This window comes from Engraulis encrasicolus, chromosome 14, assembly GCF_034702125.1.
Source record: "Engraulis encrasicolus isolate BLACKSEA-1 chromosome 14, IST_EnEncr_1.0, whole genome shotgun sequence".
Classification (NCBI taxonomy): Eukaryota; Metazoa; Chordata; class Actinopteri; order Clupeiformes; family Engraulidae; genus Engraulis; species Engraulis encrasicolus.
Genome location: NC_085870.1, coordinates 24173727 through 24191226, shown reverse-complemented (window position 1 = coordinate 24191226; position 17500 = coordinate 24173727). Strand labels below are relative to the sequence as shown.

The following is a 17500-nucleotide window of genomic DNA, read 5'->3' as shown; positions in this document are numbered from 1 at the left end:
TGTCGTAATACAGGTTCGAATCCAGCCTCAGCCTACCTAGGTTATTTCCCAACCCTACCTAATCTCTCTGTTCAACTGACTGCACTTTATTAGTAAGCAAATTTTAAAAAGCCCAAAAAATAATATATTTTATCTATAAAAGACAAATAATGTGCTTGCTAACAAGACTGAGTGAGCTGTGTGTGTGTGTTTGTGTGTGTTTGTGTGTGTGTGTGTGTGTGTGTGTGTGCGCCAGGGCTTGACACTGGCACATGCTAACCAGCCAAATGCTGGTAAAACTTTGCTTTGGCTTGTAATACTTTCAGTGTCACTAGCCAATTTGGCAGGCAGCTTATTCCTTGGTATGACATACGCATCATAGTACCTTATCTTCTGCTGTTTGCCCCTTGTGTATCAATTGTACAAGTACAAGTACAAGTACAAGTACAAAAGTACAAGAAAAAGCTCAGTAATTCAGTATATTTTTGCTTGATATACTTCCATGTAGAAAGCTATACACTCATCTTGCTTTAGCACCTCATCTTATGAGGTTTTAACACCATCATGATAAAGGAATAAAAAACATAAAATCTGTGGCTAGTGGAATACCTGAATGGCTAGTGACTCAGGAAAAGCACTAGCCACAGTGGCCAGTGGGTGTAAAAGTTAATGTCAAGCCCTGGTGTGCGCGTGCATGCGTGCGTGTGCGTGCATGCGTGCGTGCATGTGTGTCTGTGCGTGGATGTGTGTGTGTGTGTGTGTGTGTGTGTGTGTGTGTGTGTGTGTGCGCGTGCGTACGTGTGTGTGTGTGTGCGTTTGTGCGTGCATGCGTGTGTGTGTGTGACCTGTCTCCTGTGGCCGCTGATATGAGGGTGAAGGATGTGCGTGACACCTGGGTCTCTATGTCAGCGTGCCAAGGGCTGAGTGTCGTGTCCGATATGACTTGACACATGCCAACATCGCAGAAGCTCAGAGGAGGGGACGCTCACCGCAGTTGTGGAGTGGGATGGGGTAATGTAGCGATGTTTGCTGGGTGGGTGGGTTGGGTGTGGAGTTAGGGTAACACTTTAGAATAGTTAACTAATTATCAACATTTACAAATGTTTGTAAATAAGTAAGAAATACTATGTGTGGGGTGCGTCAGGTTGTATGTGGAGTTGTGGATGCGGTGCGGTGTGGTGTGGTGGGGTGTGTTGTGGTGTGGTGTGGTGGAGCCTGGGCGACAGCAGCAATTGCGTATAAAGGGTGTTTAAGGGATGGCTCGGTTGGGCTGAGGTAGGTATGGTTGCTGTGTGGGCAGCAGGGGCGTAGCAACAAATTGTTGGCCCTATGTACAATCAGCTCCAGTGCAACCCCCTCCTCAGCCATATATGTACATGAATCACGCTGAGTGGGCCCCCTATATAAATGGGGCCCTGGTGACTCAGTCACACCTTACCCCCCCTGTGCGACACCCCTGGTAGAGGGTGGTGCTGGGTGGTCTGAGTGTTTGTGTGGTAGTGGTGAGATTGTATTATATGGTTCCTGGGTGGGTGGTTGGTGGTTGGCAGTGGCGGTGTTGTCGACAGCAGTGTTACAGCGTGTGGGTGGATGTTCTGTATGTATGAGGTGGTGACGCACGCCGCGGCGCTAGACGATGGCTGCTCTGCTGACTGTAAGCGAATGACCCACTGGTGCTTCTGCCGAGTGAGCAACTTTGAGTGGCCTTGACGGCCTGAGAGGCCGGCGTCAGGGCGTCGGGAGCCGATCTGAAGTGACGGCTGCCACGCCGATGTGCTTTTAAAGCCACTACATCTGCTTTGGCAGATCTGCACTACAGCAACGCTACTCTCTGCTCCATTTGCATAGAGGAGTGCAGTGCAGCCAGCGCTGTGCTCAGGGGAGCCGATGGGAGATGGGGGGAGGGGGGCAAACAGGTCAGGTGTTCCGGGCCCAGGGAGAGAGAGGGGGACCAAAAATGAAGTCGTTTAGAAGTCCTCAGTAGCCTCGTAGCCCCTTAATGCGCGCCGTACCTCCAGTGGCACGCTGTAATAGTCATTGTAATGTAACTACCAAAGCACTACAATACTATGACACAATACAGGCCCTTTAGTAATGCACCACGACTTGGTCATTACCATACTGGTAACAACAAACGTATAAAGCCGCATCTTAAGGGGTTAAAGGAGAACTTCTGCCAATTTCAATATGCTGTTGTATTGCTCACGCTACCCTTGATTTGTCAGTACCCGGTGATGCTGCATTTTCGGCTCAGCCCTTTCCGAGATCTGAGCTATTCCAATGGGGGCAGACTTTGTTTACATTAAAAGCCTTCTTAACATCCCTCTCCAAATATTGTCCCAAAAGGTATCGCTGTTTGCTAGTTGTCTGTTGATGTTGCATAACATTTTGGATGTAGTCGGGAATAAATTCAGATGTTGTTTGTAATGTAAACATACTCTGCCCCCATTACAATGATCAGGGTCTTGGAAAAAACTGAAGGAAAAAAATATTCTCAGGTACTGACAAGTAGAGATGCACCGGATCCTGATTTTTAGGATCCTGCCGGATACTGGATCCACTACTTAAGATCCTGCCGGATCCGGAACCGGATACCGGATCCTACGAAAGGGTTGAAACACATAGCCAACTCACACACGTGGGCCCTTTTTATTACATTGGCGCAAACTATTTTTAACACTCACTGGCTTACTGCCACACTGCCTTCAATGGCCGCTTCCAAAGGGCTTTCACTCCATGCAGCGATTGGGGTTCTGAAAGACTGACTGAAAGGCCTTGGCTACGTAAAAAGTAGAGATGCCCCAGATCCTGATTTTTAGGTAACTGCCGGATACCGGATCCACTGCTTAAGATCCTGCCGGATCCGGATAGTCTGAAAAACCCTATTTTCCTGCTGGATCCAGAACCGGATCTTGGATCCTGTACATCTCTACTGACAAGTCCAGGTTAGTGTGAGCATCACAACTGTATGTCGAAATTGACAGAAGTTATCCTTTAATGCACGCCGTACCTCCAGTGGCACTCTGTAGGGGTCATTGAAAAGTTAACTGCCCTGGTACTACAATGTACAATGACATAACACACAGCCTTTAATGCACCCCAACTTGGTGATTGGCATTCATTCTGGTAACAGCAAATCTACAACGCAGTGTCTTAACGGGTTAAGTCGTTTTTAGATTACTTTATCCTGGACTTGGCCAAAGCTGTCACCTTGCTCTGTGCCGTGCCGTGGCGTGCCATGGCGTGCTGTGTCAGACAGGGCTGGTGCGTGTGCTGGTGCAGGTGGGCAGTGTGGTGCCTTGATCACGCCATGACAGCAATGACAGGCGCACAGCAAGGTGACAGGTCTCTCCGCAAAACTGTTTGAGCCAGCACTTGCACAGTACAATCAGCGTTTGAAAGTCTGTGCTTCGGTCATTTCTAGTCTCCACTTTCATTTTCTTAAAAAATGTACATACAAACCCTCGGATACAGAAATACACAGACACTCAGAGACACACACACACACACACACACACACACACACACACACACACACACACACACAAACACACACACACACACACACACACACACACACACACACACACACACACACACACACACACACACACACACACACACACACACACACACACACACACACACAGCGACACATTTTTGTTTTAGATGAGTATAATAGGATTTGCAGTTCTAGTGTGGGGGGGAAAAAGCATCTCACATCATTTCCCTCTAACACGGGAAGCAAAGTTATTAGTATAAATCACATACCGCTCGAAGGAAACAGGTGTTCTAATACAACAGCTTGATTGAATCCAAAGTGCATCACAAGTGAGGAGGGGGGGAGGGGGTAGCGCAGTCACTGTAACAACTCCTTGAAGGCTGCACGCTGCTTTTGCTTATTAAAAATATTATCATGTTCAAATGTCACAGCATATCTCGTTCCCATCAAAACCTGCGCATTTCCTCATTTGGTTCTAAATGAACATCTGCTCATCTGAAATTAGTAATGCGCTAAAGAAAAACACTCACCAGCAGACACGAGTAGGTTTGGAAAGGAGTTGAATCCTGTGTTAAAAGACACATTTAAAGAAAGAAAATTATCTTGTTAGCTTACCTGGAAGCAAGAGCAAAAGTTCAGCTGCTAATTGAGTCTGTGACCAGCTTGATTTTAGGGTTTTTTTTGTGTGAAATTTTAGCCTTCCTTCTTTTTCCCTCTGGTCTTCAGAGAGACTTGGCACGGGAAGCCTTGGGAGAGCAGCAGGGTTGGACTGGCCATCTGGCATAGCGGGCATTTCCCGGTGGGCCCTGCACCCTCGTGGGCCAATATTTTCAGAAATGTAAAAAAAATGATAATAATGAAAAAAAAATTTTTTTTACATTTCTGAAGCATTTCTTGAACATTTCTATTTCCATAAATGTAAAAAAAAAACATTTCTATTTTCAGAAATTTTGAAAAAAAAAATACATATGCTGTATATATATATTTTTTACATTTCTGAAAATATGGGCCCATGAGGGTGCGGGGCCCACCGGTGAGTCCGTTGTGCGCCGATAATAATGAGAGGTGGGGGGGCCCTTTAAGCCAAAAGTGCCCGGACCCCTTTTTCTCCCCCAGTCCAGCCTTTGGGAGAGCAGGGCACATGGGGCAAGGAACAGCTCCTGTGGCTGAGGAGGACTTAAAGCTTGTCTGGATCTCGCAGCTGTTTGTCGTTATGCTTTTCACTGTTACTAAGACTGGGGGCTAATTTGACTTACCAGGCACAGCGCCATGCCTGTGGTCCCAAGACTGGTCTTTGTGTGATGGGTGTGATGTGTGTGTATGTGTGTGTGTGTGTGTGTGTGTGTGTGTGTGTGTGTGTGTGTGTGTGTGTGTGTGTGTGTGTGTGTGTGTGTGTGTTTGTGTGTGCGTGCGTGCGCATATGCTGTGGATATATATGTGTGTGTCCGTATACCCACATGTGTGTGTTTGTGTCTTGTATGCTTCCTTCGGTGACTGCTAAAACAGCAACCCATGACTTGATATGGCACGAGGCAGGTCTTCCTTAAAGAAAATCCATACGTATTGAACACTTCTGCATCCGATTAGACAATTACAAATGCAGCCTCGGGATTGATCGCCCAGCGGTATGTTGTTTAATGGTTTGCGCACTGTGGACAGATATGTAAATTAAAATCCTATAGCAGGAATTGAGCAACCAAATAGAGTCATGTTCAGGTCATGCTGTGAGGGCAGAGCGTTTTTTTTATTATTATTATAAATGAGATTATGATTACATCTATTAGAATATGTTCCATCGGTAATATTCATCTTCATATTGTTAGGACCCTTTTAGCCTGGCCCTGCAAAACGGAAGTGCTCCAGACAAAAAGAATTGTCGTAACACTTTATTTTAGTGTTGCATCTATTAGCACTAATACATACAATGCTAAGGCCTGTATAAGTAACTTGTAAGGCATGCACTAAGCCAAATCAAACATTTGTTAGGTTCTTACTAAGGTCATATTGGTAATAAATCCTTAATTGTGCATGAACAAGACATTTGCAAATACATACCTAACAAATGTTTGATTTTGCTTAGTACATGCCTTACAAGTTACTTTATGCAGTGCACAGGTATTAACATTGTATGTTTTAATGCTAATAAAATAGTGTTATCAAAAAATTTAATTTAATTTGATGCTGCAGTTGGGACAGGTATTCTGGGAGAGGTGTGGCTTTGTTACCCGGCACACAACCTATCAATCAGCGAATGGATGAGGGACAAGGCAGATTTTAAACAGAGTTCACCCCCTCCCACAACTAGTGGTGTGGATCGGCACTGCATCCGATCACGATTCAGGAGGTAGCGATTCGATTCGATTCGATTCTATGCGATCTGATCTGATCCGATCCGATCCGATGCGATTCAATTCTACAATGCATTGCAATGCATTACATTCTACTGAAAGCAAAGCAAATGTTTAATCAGTCATGATGAGGCAATACAAGTAGTCAGATACTGAGCAAATATGTATTGGCTGTATTCTGTATCAGTCTGTACCAGTCTTGCAATGTTTTGAAGTGCTATTATTTAATTTAACATTCATTCGCTCCCGAAATATCCATGGACGTAATTGAAACTTAAAAAAATTGCCGGATCGATTCTGGAACTTGCCGGATCGATTCTGGATCGTCCATGCCCCGCATTGGATTGCATCGCCGAATCGATCATTGTTGACACCACTACCCACAACTAATCGTTTTTCAGTGTCATATAACCAAATGTTAACGATTTGGGTAAAATAATCCACAATTTTACATTTTCTGCCAGCCCTCCCACGACTAATTGTTTCTTAATTCAGCCATTCCAGTTCTTTAAGAATTAGTAGGACGAAGGTGTGGTAAGAACAGTGTAGGACCCTTAGTGGTTTTCAAAGTGGGGGCTGTGGACCCCTGGGAGGCTGGGAGGGGGTGCTAGGGGGTCCGCGGCAAGTTGGAAGAAAAAGTATAGCAAAACAAAATAATTTGGAAATGTATGTACCAACACCAAAATAAACAATACTCTCATTACTTAAACTGCAATACAATCTCTTGCATCTCTGAACATTACTAGTGTTATCATTGTTTTACGTATCACACAGGCATAGACTAGGGTGTGTGGCTGACCCCTGTACAGAAGTGGGGCCTTGGATAGGATCTAACTGTACATGAGGGGCCTTGTCATGGCAAAATTTGGGATCCCATAGCCTACAGTATACATATAATATGTATAAAGTATACACTGTGGGGGCAGAAAGTGGCCTAGTGATTAAGGGGATGGGCTTCAGATCAGAGGGTTGCAGGATCAAATCCCCACCCTTCCACTCTCTACCGCACTCCATGGCAGAGGTGACCTTGAGCAGGGTACCTAATCCCATATTGCTCCAGGGACGGTAACCAATGTACCCTCAGCTGTACTTCAAATAACTGTAAATTGCATTGGAGGGTCAGCTAAGTGTAATGTAATGTAATGATGGCCCCTTTCGTACGTTTGTTATACAGGAGAAGGTTCTTCCATTGTAACTACACAGTTATTTTAAAACAAGTCCGACACGCGGACAACAGATGCGTCCGTCTATGCCAGTGGTTACTCAACTCTGCCCCCTTATGGACACAAGAGGGAATCACAATTTAGGAACACATCACGGAGGGACGGACGGACGGACTAACGGACGGACAAAGCCTCTTATAGAGATGCGTGAGACGCATCTAAAAATTGGTCTTTTTGACTTTATTTATAATGAAGATGGTGACAGGAAGTGAGGTGGGAGAGAGAGACGGGGAAGGGCCGGCAAAGGACCCGGGCCAGGAATCAAACCCGGGTACCCCGCATAGCAGATGAGTGACCCACCGTAAGGCCACGGCAGGGCCAGTACCTACACCGTTACAAGCAAACGTTCTTCCAGTCGTAGTAGTAGTAGTAGTAGTAAAAGTAGTAGCCTTTATTTGTCCCAGTATGGGCAATTGTTTTGCCGTGGTGGTAAATACAAATGTTCCTCCAGTCATTGCAGTCCAGTCACGAGGAGCACATGAAAAGACATTACTACTTGGTAAATGGGTAAATACCACGTAATTGGTGAAAGTGTATGCGTGCGTGCGTGTATGCATGCGTGTATGGGTGCGTGCGTGCGTGCTCGTGTGTGTGTGTGTGTTGGGGGGTGGTGGTGGTGGTGGGAGGGGGGGGAATGGTGTTGTAATTGTAAAGGAAAAGCTTACCGTGATGAGATCCTTAACTAACAGCATTGCAAGTTTGTTTAATGGGCTTAATGCAAAGCCAATCTTTAGTCTAAACAGCAAGGGCTGATGTGAAGATGTTTCCTCAGATTAGCGCAGGGCTTATTCTCTCTCTTCACCAAGCCCCTCCACCGCCACCACCACCGCCACCACCACCACCACCACCACCTCCTATACCTCTGCCGCTGATCGCTGATGGCCCCTGTGTACCACTGTTCTGCAGGATTATTTTTATCGGCGCACGCTGATATCATTTCTCAAAGTGAGAATCCGCCAGCACAGCACAGGTAATCCATCTTTGCTCCGCCGACAATTTCTCCATCGCACACAAGCACGCACACACACAAACACACACACACACGCGCACACATACACACACACACACACACACACACACACACACACACACACACACACACACACACACACACACACACACACACACACACACACACACACACACACACACACACACACACACACAGTGCTTGCTTTATTCATGTAAGGATACCTCCTGTGCATTGGCTAGGGCTAGGCGATGAGTATCAGTTGGATTGGAATAAACCTCGGACAGCAATTTGTGATTAGAGGATCCCTGTGTGTGTGTGTGTGTGTGTGTGCGTGTGTGTGTGCGTGTGCGTGTGCGTGTGCGTGTGTGTGTGCGTGTGTGCGTGTGTGTGTGTGTGCGTGTGTGCGTGCATGCGTGCGTGCGTGCGTATGTGCATGTTTGAGTGTGTGTGTCTGTGTGTGTGTGTGTGTGTGTGTGTGTGTGTGTGTGTGTGTGTGTGTGTGTGTGTGTGTGTGTGTGATCCCTGTCTGGGTTACATCCGCAAGCCCACTGTGCTTGAGCGTGATAAACAGCTCCTCTCTCCAAACTAATTACAAATACAATCACAGCCGCCGCCACAATGGGGAATTAGCACTAGCTCTGGATGAGGGGGCTTGATTGAGATAGCTAGCTACCTGCCATCTACAGAAACTACTCTCTGTGCTCTCACCTGGCTGGAAAGCCAAGGGGAAGATCTGTGTGTGTGTGCGTGTGTGCGTGTGTGTGTGTGTGTGTGTGTGTGTGTGTGTGTGTGTGTGTGTGCGCGTGTGTGTGTGTGTGTGTGTGTGCGTGTGTGTACATGTGCAGGTGTGCGTGCACGCGTGTCCGTGCTCGCGCGTGCGTGCGTGCGTGCGCGTGCGTGCGTGTGTACGCAGGGCCTCGGGGATTCTGATGTGTGAGCGTGTCTCTGTATGTGTGTCTGTTTTTGTGGATGTGTCCACTCCTCATTCAGTGAACATGCACAGCTGCATTTTTTATCCCTCCTACTGAGAGATCTTATAAACATGTGATCGGACGATAAAACAGCTCCAGCAGAAAAAAAGAAACAAAAAAACAAAAAAGGAAGAAAAAAAACAACAGAAGAGCCCTTTTCTGCTGTCGGCATTGAGCTGTTTGGGGACGGTCTCTGTTATCAAGGGAGTAGGACCTGCTTCAGTTGTTGTCTCTGAAGCACGGTTTGTCACCGTGTTTGTAGCTCATGAAGAGTAATTTTGTGGTAAGCGGGCTATCTCAAGGGGGACGGCTTCTCTCTGCCTCTTCCCCATATAACCATTTTTGTCTTTTTTTTCCCTTCCATCTTCTGTTTTTATCCCTGGTGGTACCAGTAACTGTAGGGTTTTTTGTGTGCCTTTGCGTATTTGTTTGACAAAGTAGAGATTAATTCTTTCTTTTCTTTTCATATGGGCATGTCTGTCTGTCCCTTGGCCTTGTTTTCCCGCTCTCTTGTATTGCCATGGAAACCTCAAATCTCCTGCTCCCCCTTGGAGACTCAGGTCAACCTAGAAAGACGAGAGGGGGGGGGTGGGGGGGGGGGGGGGGGGGGGGGGGGGGGGGGGGCGCGAGAGCGAGAGCGAGAGAGAGAGAGGGAGAGAGAGAGCGAGAAAAAAAAGTCATCGCATGTCTTCCCCCTTCCCTTTTCTTCTTCTATTTTAATGGAAATGAAATTCATGCCTTTTTTCTGGCCAGGTATAAGGCAGCAATGCTAAGCTTGTCAGTCATTCTGTGTTTGCATGTGTGCGTGTGTGCTTGCGTATGTGTGCGTGCGTGCGTGCGTGCGTGCGTGCGTGCGTGCGTGCGTGCGTGCGTGCGTGCTTGCGTGCGTGGGCGTGCGTGCGTGGGCGTGCGTGTGTTTGTGTGTGTGTGCTGGTGCGTGTGTGTGTGTGTGCACACACATAGTGATGCATGGTGGTAGGCTGTTAAGCTGAACATAAGGCGTTGATTGACATATCCAAATTACATTGACGAGCAGGAACTATAAATAATCTCCCTTTTGAGGGAGAAAGAAAGCATCTCAATAATTTTTCATTAGTTTCTGCTAACATTTTCTGTCTTGGGCAAGATAAGACAGAGATATTTTGAAAGAGATATATTGAAAGTGTGTGTCAGTGTGTTTGCGGTTTTGGGGGTGTGCTTGTACGTGTGCGTGTGTGCGCGGCGCGCGTGTGTATATATGTGTGTTCGTGTGTGTTTGTGTGTGTGTATGTGTGTGTGTGTGTGTGTGTGTGTGTGTGTGTGTGTGTGTGTGTGTGTGTGTGTGTGTGTGTTTATGTATGTATATATGTGTGTGTGTTAGAGTGCTCGTGTTTCTGTTCGTGTGCATGTGTGTGTTTGTGTTTATGTGTGTGTGTGTGTGCCGCACATGACCATTTGCTTCAGCAATTTAGCAGATCTGATGTGTGTGCCAGCTAATTAATAGTCTCATAATCATCAGTGTGAGGACGTCTTTTGTATCGGCTGCTCTTGAGAGGCTTTCTGGCTCTTTGTAATGGTAATGGGTGAGCTGTTGAAATGCTGTGGTGTCCTGGTGTCGTGGTGGCGTGGTGGCGTGTCGCCCACCACTTCTCCACTTGAGATGGCGCAAATGAAAAGCAACCCGGACGCTCGCTTTATTGTAGCCAAGCACAGGGAAGCCGACAAGGAGGGACAAAGGGGTCAGTTGTCCCGGGCTCAGAGAGAGAGAGAGAGGGCCCAAAATTGAGTTTTCATTGCATGTATTGGATGGGGGGGTGGGGGGGGGCTTTCAGATGACTTTGTCCTGGGCCCAGCAAAAGCTGTCACCGGCCAGCGGCCAAGCCAATCACCGTCCTCCATGTTTCCACACAAAATATCATTAGCCGCCCACTCACTCATCAGTACACCAAACGTGTCGTCAGTCGGCGGCTCCCAACCAAATGGTTAAGTGCTGTGTGCAAAAAAAGGGAGCCCCCCAACCCCCACCCCCCACCTCACTATGATAAATCTAAATCCTAAACACAGGTGAAACGTTTCCCCTCGTACTGCTGATTGCCAAAGTGGCCGTGAACACACATCCAAGTACAATCTGGCGCGCTGTCACTTGATCCATAATAATGTAATGTAATGTTCCCGAAGATCAGCTGGAGGTTGGTAATGAATGGTGGGTGTTTAGAGACACCGGCATAGCGCCATATACAAGGAAAATCAATATCAATTACCTGGGTATCGGAGAGTTGTCAGGCCTAAATGTGTAGGTGTCTTTTTTTAACCAACGTCAGGCGAGGCGGCCCCGTTCGTTCTCCGTTGTGTTGTTCCACACATCAAAGCAAAACTCCGTGCCCAACATATTTTCGTGCACTGTAATTGGCTGTTAACCTTGAGGTTGACAACTTAAAGGCTGAGTAGTTTGTTTAAGATTTGTCATGTAGAGTAGATCTATGGACAGCTGTGCTTCTTGCATCCGAGCCGGCTCTCTCGTCTGCCCCATTTATTTATTTGTTCTTATCTTTTTTTTCTTTTTTTTTCCCCCGACTCAAAGACATTCTCTCTCTCGACTCTCTTCTTGCACCAACGGATCAGCCTCTCTGTAGCATTGGGTTTGATTTACCTGCCTGACAAGGTCATCTCTTCCCCAAACTCGGAAGGAACTCGGTGGGAAACCTTTGGAGAGACAGACATGCAATTTATCTTGCTGGGCCAGACCGATCCCAGCATCCACTTCAGGGTTTTAAAAGTGGTCCAGAACATAGATCAACGCCCAGCGCTTGGTCCAACCCCTGCTCCCACTTGGAGGATAGGCTGACCTAGCCCTCCTCCCAGTAGATGCACCATGTGAGCTCTGGATTTGTCTTTCTGTCTTTCTCTCTTTCTTTCTTTCTTTCTTTCTTTCTTTCTTTCTTTCTTTCTTTCTTTCTTTCTTTCTTTCTTTTTTTCTTTCTTTCTTTCTTTCTTTCTCCCACCCTCTCATTGTTTTTGTCCATCTATCCATCTGTCTACCTTTTTGTCTCCATATTTTTCTGTTTACCCTTTCTGTCTCTATCCCTTTATTTATATTATATCAATTCTCTCTCCCTCTCTCTCTCTCTCTCTCTCTCTCTCTCTCCCTCTTCCTCCTCCTATTCTCCCGTCCCTCGAGCAGTCTACCTACGGTATATGCTGTGGGAATGTTTTGATAGGATCGTGATTAGGTACACCACCTGGGGGTAGGTCAGTGATGGTCAGGCGTGTGCTGTGCTGAAGACAGATACACTCACGCTACTCCTTATCTTTATGTTGCCCACCGCCATCTCTCAAAGGCATGACATGGGTGTCTGCTGTGTACACTACACTACAACCGTTTCCTCAAATCAACCACAGCGCAAAAAATCGTTTTATCAGTGCAGAAAACTCTCAGGTAATGGGATGTGGAACGGATGTAGAATGCTGAGTAGGCTCCGCAGATGTTGCCCATAGTGCAGTTGGGGTTAATTATTTCCACAGAGCTCCAAGGGTGAAAAATATAGGCATTTTGTTTTTACCTTTTCCTCTGTTTTTATTCTTTATTTATTTCTTTGTTATTTTTCATGATCAAACTGCAGGAAACACACGTGCGTGTGTGCCACTTTGATAGGATGCAGAATGCTGGCTGGTTTGGACATGGACATGGACACACAGAGAGAGAGAGAGAGAGAGAGAGAGAGAGAGAGAGAGAGAGAGAGAGAGAGAGAGAGAGAGAGAGAGAGAGAGAGAGAGAGAGAGAGAGAGAAAGAGAAATGTGGAAGTGACCAAGGCTGGATACTAACCTGGGTCCTCATCAGGGCTGTGATAATATTGAATCGAATCGTGATTAATCATGATATGCAGTCACGATACTGTATCGGGATGCAAGGGCGCAGTATTGTGATGTGTCCTTTCAAAGTTCTGTTAACCTTTAGTCCAGAAAACAGCATGATGTGATGGTGTTCCCAAGGTTCAAATAATCGTCATTATTACTTTGAAACTTTATTATTAGCCTTTTGCAACCTTTTCTACGTATGAACTCTCATAGTTTTTATTTATATTCTTATTGTATAATGTTGGCAAAGCTGAATTAAAAAAATGTATCAAGTAAATATCGCAATGCATCACAATAACACATGTATCGCAATGCATCGTGATAGCATCGCATCATGGCATGTATATCGTGACGCGCATCGAATCGTGAACTCTTTGCCAACTCCCACCCCTAGTCCCCATGGGCAATGTACATACATGTTCAGAGGAGTAGATGTGTGCACATCCCACCCGATTGGCCAGGACAATGAGAGTAAATCCGCAACACTGCTTGTCTACTGTGTATTTAATAGAGCAACGTTTCGACCTTCAGGACTTCATCAGGCAAAAGTGGCTGTGTGCACACATCTACTCCTCTGAACATGTATGCCACTTTTGCCTGATGAAGACCTGAAGGTCAAAACGTTGCTCTATTAAATACACAGTAGACAAGCAGTGTCGCGGACTTGTTTTTCACTTCAATGGACATACATGGCCAGGTGTATTTAGTGCACTGTGCCACAGCAACGCTGGTTGGTTTATCCATCAGGCTAATATAGGCAGTGGTGGCGGCGTCCTGTTAACCGCTCTGACTACTCTGGCTTTTCCATCAGCCTCCTGATGGGGAATGTGTGGAGGCAGATGGCGCGGCAGAAGTGGCATTTGGCTGAAACTGGGAAGTAGCACAGACGCGACGACCAGTAAAGTGTTTGTGTCGGTGTCTGTGTCTGTGCATCTATGTTCTCTGTTTTCTGGACCCACATTACTTTTTGTATATACACAAATACGTGTAGGCCTACTTTTGTGGCTGTTTTACAGATGGGTGCTGTTATTATTTGTTTGTTACTACATGACGACTAATTTTGATTAATGCAATGGAAATGTAGAAGTGCGTTAAATGTCAAATCTGTTTAAGGCAGTGCATGTCGTAATTTTGTTTTTCCATCATACAGTGTAGCTTTCTGTCACCACAAGGCACAAAGAGAAACATGGGGGGGAGCTTTTGCTTTTAAGAATGCTGCTTTTAATAAACATGCAGAAGAGAGTGCATGTACCCAGCCTGTAGGTTTCCTGTGTGAAAATGGGCATCTGAGTTGTTTATATCCTGAAGGCAGAGAGAGGAGAGCGAGAAAGAGAGAGAGAGAGAGAGAGAGAGAGAGAGAGAGAGAGAGAGAGAGAGAGAGAGAGAGAGAGAGAGAGAGAGAGAGAGAGAAAGAGAGAGGGGGGAGAGAGAGAGAGAGAGCGGGAGAGAGAGCGGGAACGAGGGAGGGAGAGGGAGAGAGAGGAGAGAGGGGGGAGAGGGAGAAAGGAGAGAGGGAGGAGAGGAAGAGAGAGGAGAGAGGGAAAGAGGAATAGCAAATGGATTGCGGGAGGGAGAGGAGAGGAGGACAGCGACATGAGTGCTAGTACTTCACACTCCTGTGGGGTGGGGTGTGGGGGTGGCAGACAACAAACCCCCCCCAACCCCCCACCCCCCACACACACACCCACACACCTCTCACCCTCCTCTTTAAGGGTGTCTCCTTCTTAAGCCGGTGCTCATCTTGTTTATGCCTCGTAAATCTCCGGCAATACGGCAGGGGCAAATAGAATTGTGTTGTTCCAGCTTTGCAATGTCTGGCAGCGTCTCCACCGTCTAGTGTCTGTGCCGTCTGTGCATCCATAAGCTCACTTTGCGGATGTCAGTGGGGGTTGGTGGTGATAGTGATGGTGTGTGTGTGTGTGTGTGTGTGTGTGTGTGTGTGTGTGTGTGTGTGTGTGTGTGTGTGTGTGTGTGTGTGTGTGTGTGTGTGTGTGTGTGTGTGTGTGTGTGTGCGTGCGTGCGTGCGTGTGTGTGTGTGTGTGTGTGTGTGTGTGTGTGTGTGTGTGTGTGTGTGTGTGTGTGCGTGCGTGCGTGCGTGCATCCGTGCAGGATGCGAGGGGTGTTGATATTGTTGCTTGTTGTTTCTTTTTATTTATTTTTTTCATTTTATTTTTTTCTTTCTCATCTTAGCGCACCATCACACCTCCACAGCTCCACCCCACCCCACCCTCCCATCCCTCTCCTCTCCTCTCCTGTAGAAATGTAAGTGTCTGGTCTTTTTGGCGGCGTGCGCTCTCCAGGCAGCTCTCATTAACTCGTGTGATCCCAGAGATGAGAAGAGGAGCACTCTAGAGCTGGGCTCACCTGTGAATTATTGATGCTGCACTCCCACGCACGCACACACACGCCTGCCTGCCTGCCTGCCTGCCTGCCTGCCTAGCCGCCTGCCCACCCCATCCCCATCCCCATCCCCATCCTCATCCCCATCCTCATCCCCATCCCCATCCCCATCCCCATCCCCATCCCCAGGCCTGAATGGAATGCGATGGGATGCGATGGGGAAGGAAGCAGGCGCACCATGAATGAACACATCTGACGGACGTACAGTTTTCACGAGTGTGTGCTTAGCAGGAGGGAGAAAGCTCTTGGGGAAGAGGTGGAGGAAAAGGAGAAAGAGGAAGAGAGGAGGAGGAGGAAGAGAGGAGGAAGAGAGGAGGAGGAGGAAGAGGAGGAGGGGGAGAAGGATTTTTTTCTGTCTCTTTATACTATACGTCTCACTCTTGCTCTCTCGCTCTCTAACACACACACACACACACACACACACACACACACACACACACACACACACACACACACACACACACACACACACACACACACACACACACACACACACACACACACACACACACACAGTACCGTTGTGCAGTCTCTTCTCTTTTTATACCGTTCCATCTTTAGCCCAGATCTGCCACATCGGTCTCCAAATGCAATTTATCACTGCATATAGCGTTTGCAATTTCCAGATATGGAAGGCATGTTACACAGCATCTTCCCTTGCACTGTTTATTAAGAGTACTAAGCTTCTTAAGTAGCCAGGTTAAGGCGGTGGTGACTGGCAGAGGAGAAGAGGAGGATAACAGATGCCACAGTAGCAGCGTACTGCCGTGTGCATCCCCGGCTTGGCAATTGTGTGCTGACCACAGGTCTCTGTGGAGACCATAAAACGACACCTGTTAGTCACATGACCAGGAGAGCCCTCCCAGAGGACACTGGGGGATGGAGGCAGGATATGAAATAAAACATGTTGCGGTTTCCTTTCCACGTTTGAATCACTAAATGGCAAATGCTTTGCCCGTATAAGGTGAAACCAAAACCAGGTCAGTAGAAAAAACATCAACCGACATACTGTTCCATTTGGTTGGCCGTTTTATTATATCTTTATAGTAGGTCACAAGTGGTAAACGAAGCTTCCTTTTTGATAGAAGATTTCTCTCAACGCTAGTGTGGGGTTGGAGAGCGAAGATAGCACATACGAGGGATATAAAATTCAAAATGGCAGTTAATTCAGTGTGGTCGGCTCGGCTGCAAGTGGCTCTTTCACTTAGCTTAGTTCATTAACTATATAAAGACCTAGTGGGCTAAATGACGCCTTAAGTGCTGTTACATTTTCTCTTCACGAGCGCATCTGATATTTAGGAGCATGATGGAGGTTTATGTTTTTTGTAATAGCTGGGTTGCGACCCATCCTCCTCATGCTATTAAGAGGCCATAGATATGTGGTTTATTTAGAGAAATAACCTACATACTGCGACTTTCTGCTTGAACATGCACTGTGTGTATTTTTTTTTTAGGTTTTCATCAAATATGTACTTGCCCGTTGCTAATAATTTACCGTGATCATCATTAGCTCTTAGCTTTAAATTTTCATTTAGTTTTCATGTAATTTTTATTGATCCAACGCCCATGTGCATGTGCCATCTTGAACATAGTTTCGTAATCATAGACATACTCATTCTGAATGTCTCATTTTGCCGTTCTCTTGGAATTATAAACTCACAAAAGCTATGCATATGATACAGCCCTTAAATATGTTGTATCTCTAAAATATCACAAGCACACGCACATAACATCAACATAGCTTTTCATCCACCTCATTGTACACGTACAAAGTACCATCTCAGGTTGGATTTTAGTTATAGAAAGGTACTCACTGAGAAAAGGCAGCTCTCGCCACTTCAGCAACAGAATAACAAAATTGATTATTCATCAACCGCATTTGTCAACAGGATAAGATTTACATATGCAATTGTTTACAGAGCGTGCACTTTTATTTGAGACCTGAAAATGAGTTGGAAGGTACTGTACAGTATCCAAATTAAGCTCCCACATCCCGAGCAATCAAGCTCTTCAAATCGGTGGCATCTACATCTCTACAAACTGCTGGGATGTTTCGCATCAAAGTGAAATTACTTTCCTTACCAAACAGTCATGGATGAAAGTGTTTGTTTGTGTACCGGGTAATGGTGCGACTCTCATTACTGGCAAACACTTCACAGAGTGCATTTTATATCACACCATCTTTTTTATTTTATTATTTTTCTTTTTTTGGCTTTTTAGGGTTTTTTTTCCCTCCCCCTCTTCCCAGAGACCCTGAAGCCTACTCATA

The 17500-nt window shown here is 46.3% G+C and overlaps 1 protein-coding gene across 1 annotated transcript in view; it reads left to right on the top strand.

Moving 5' to 3' along the window:
* cntn4 (contactin 4) overlaps positions 1–17500 on the top strand; it is a 229798-nt gene that overhangs the window by 151155 nt on the left and 61143 nt on the right. The gene's annotated exons all lie outside the window — the stretch shown is intronic.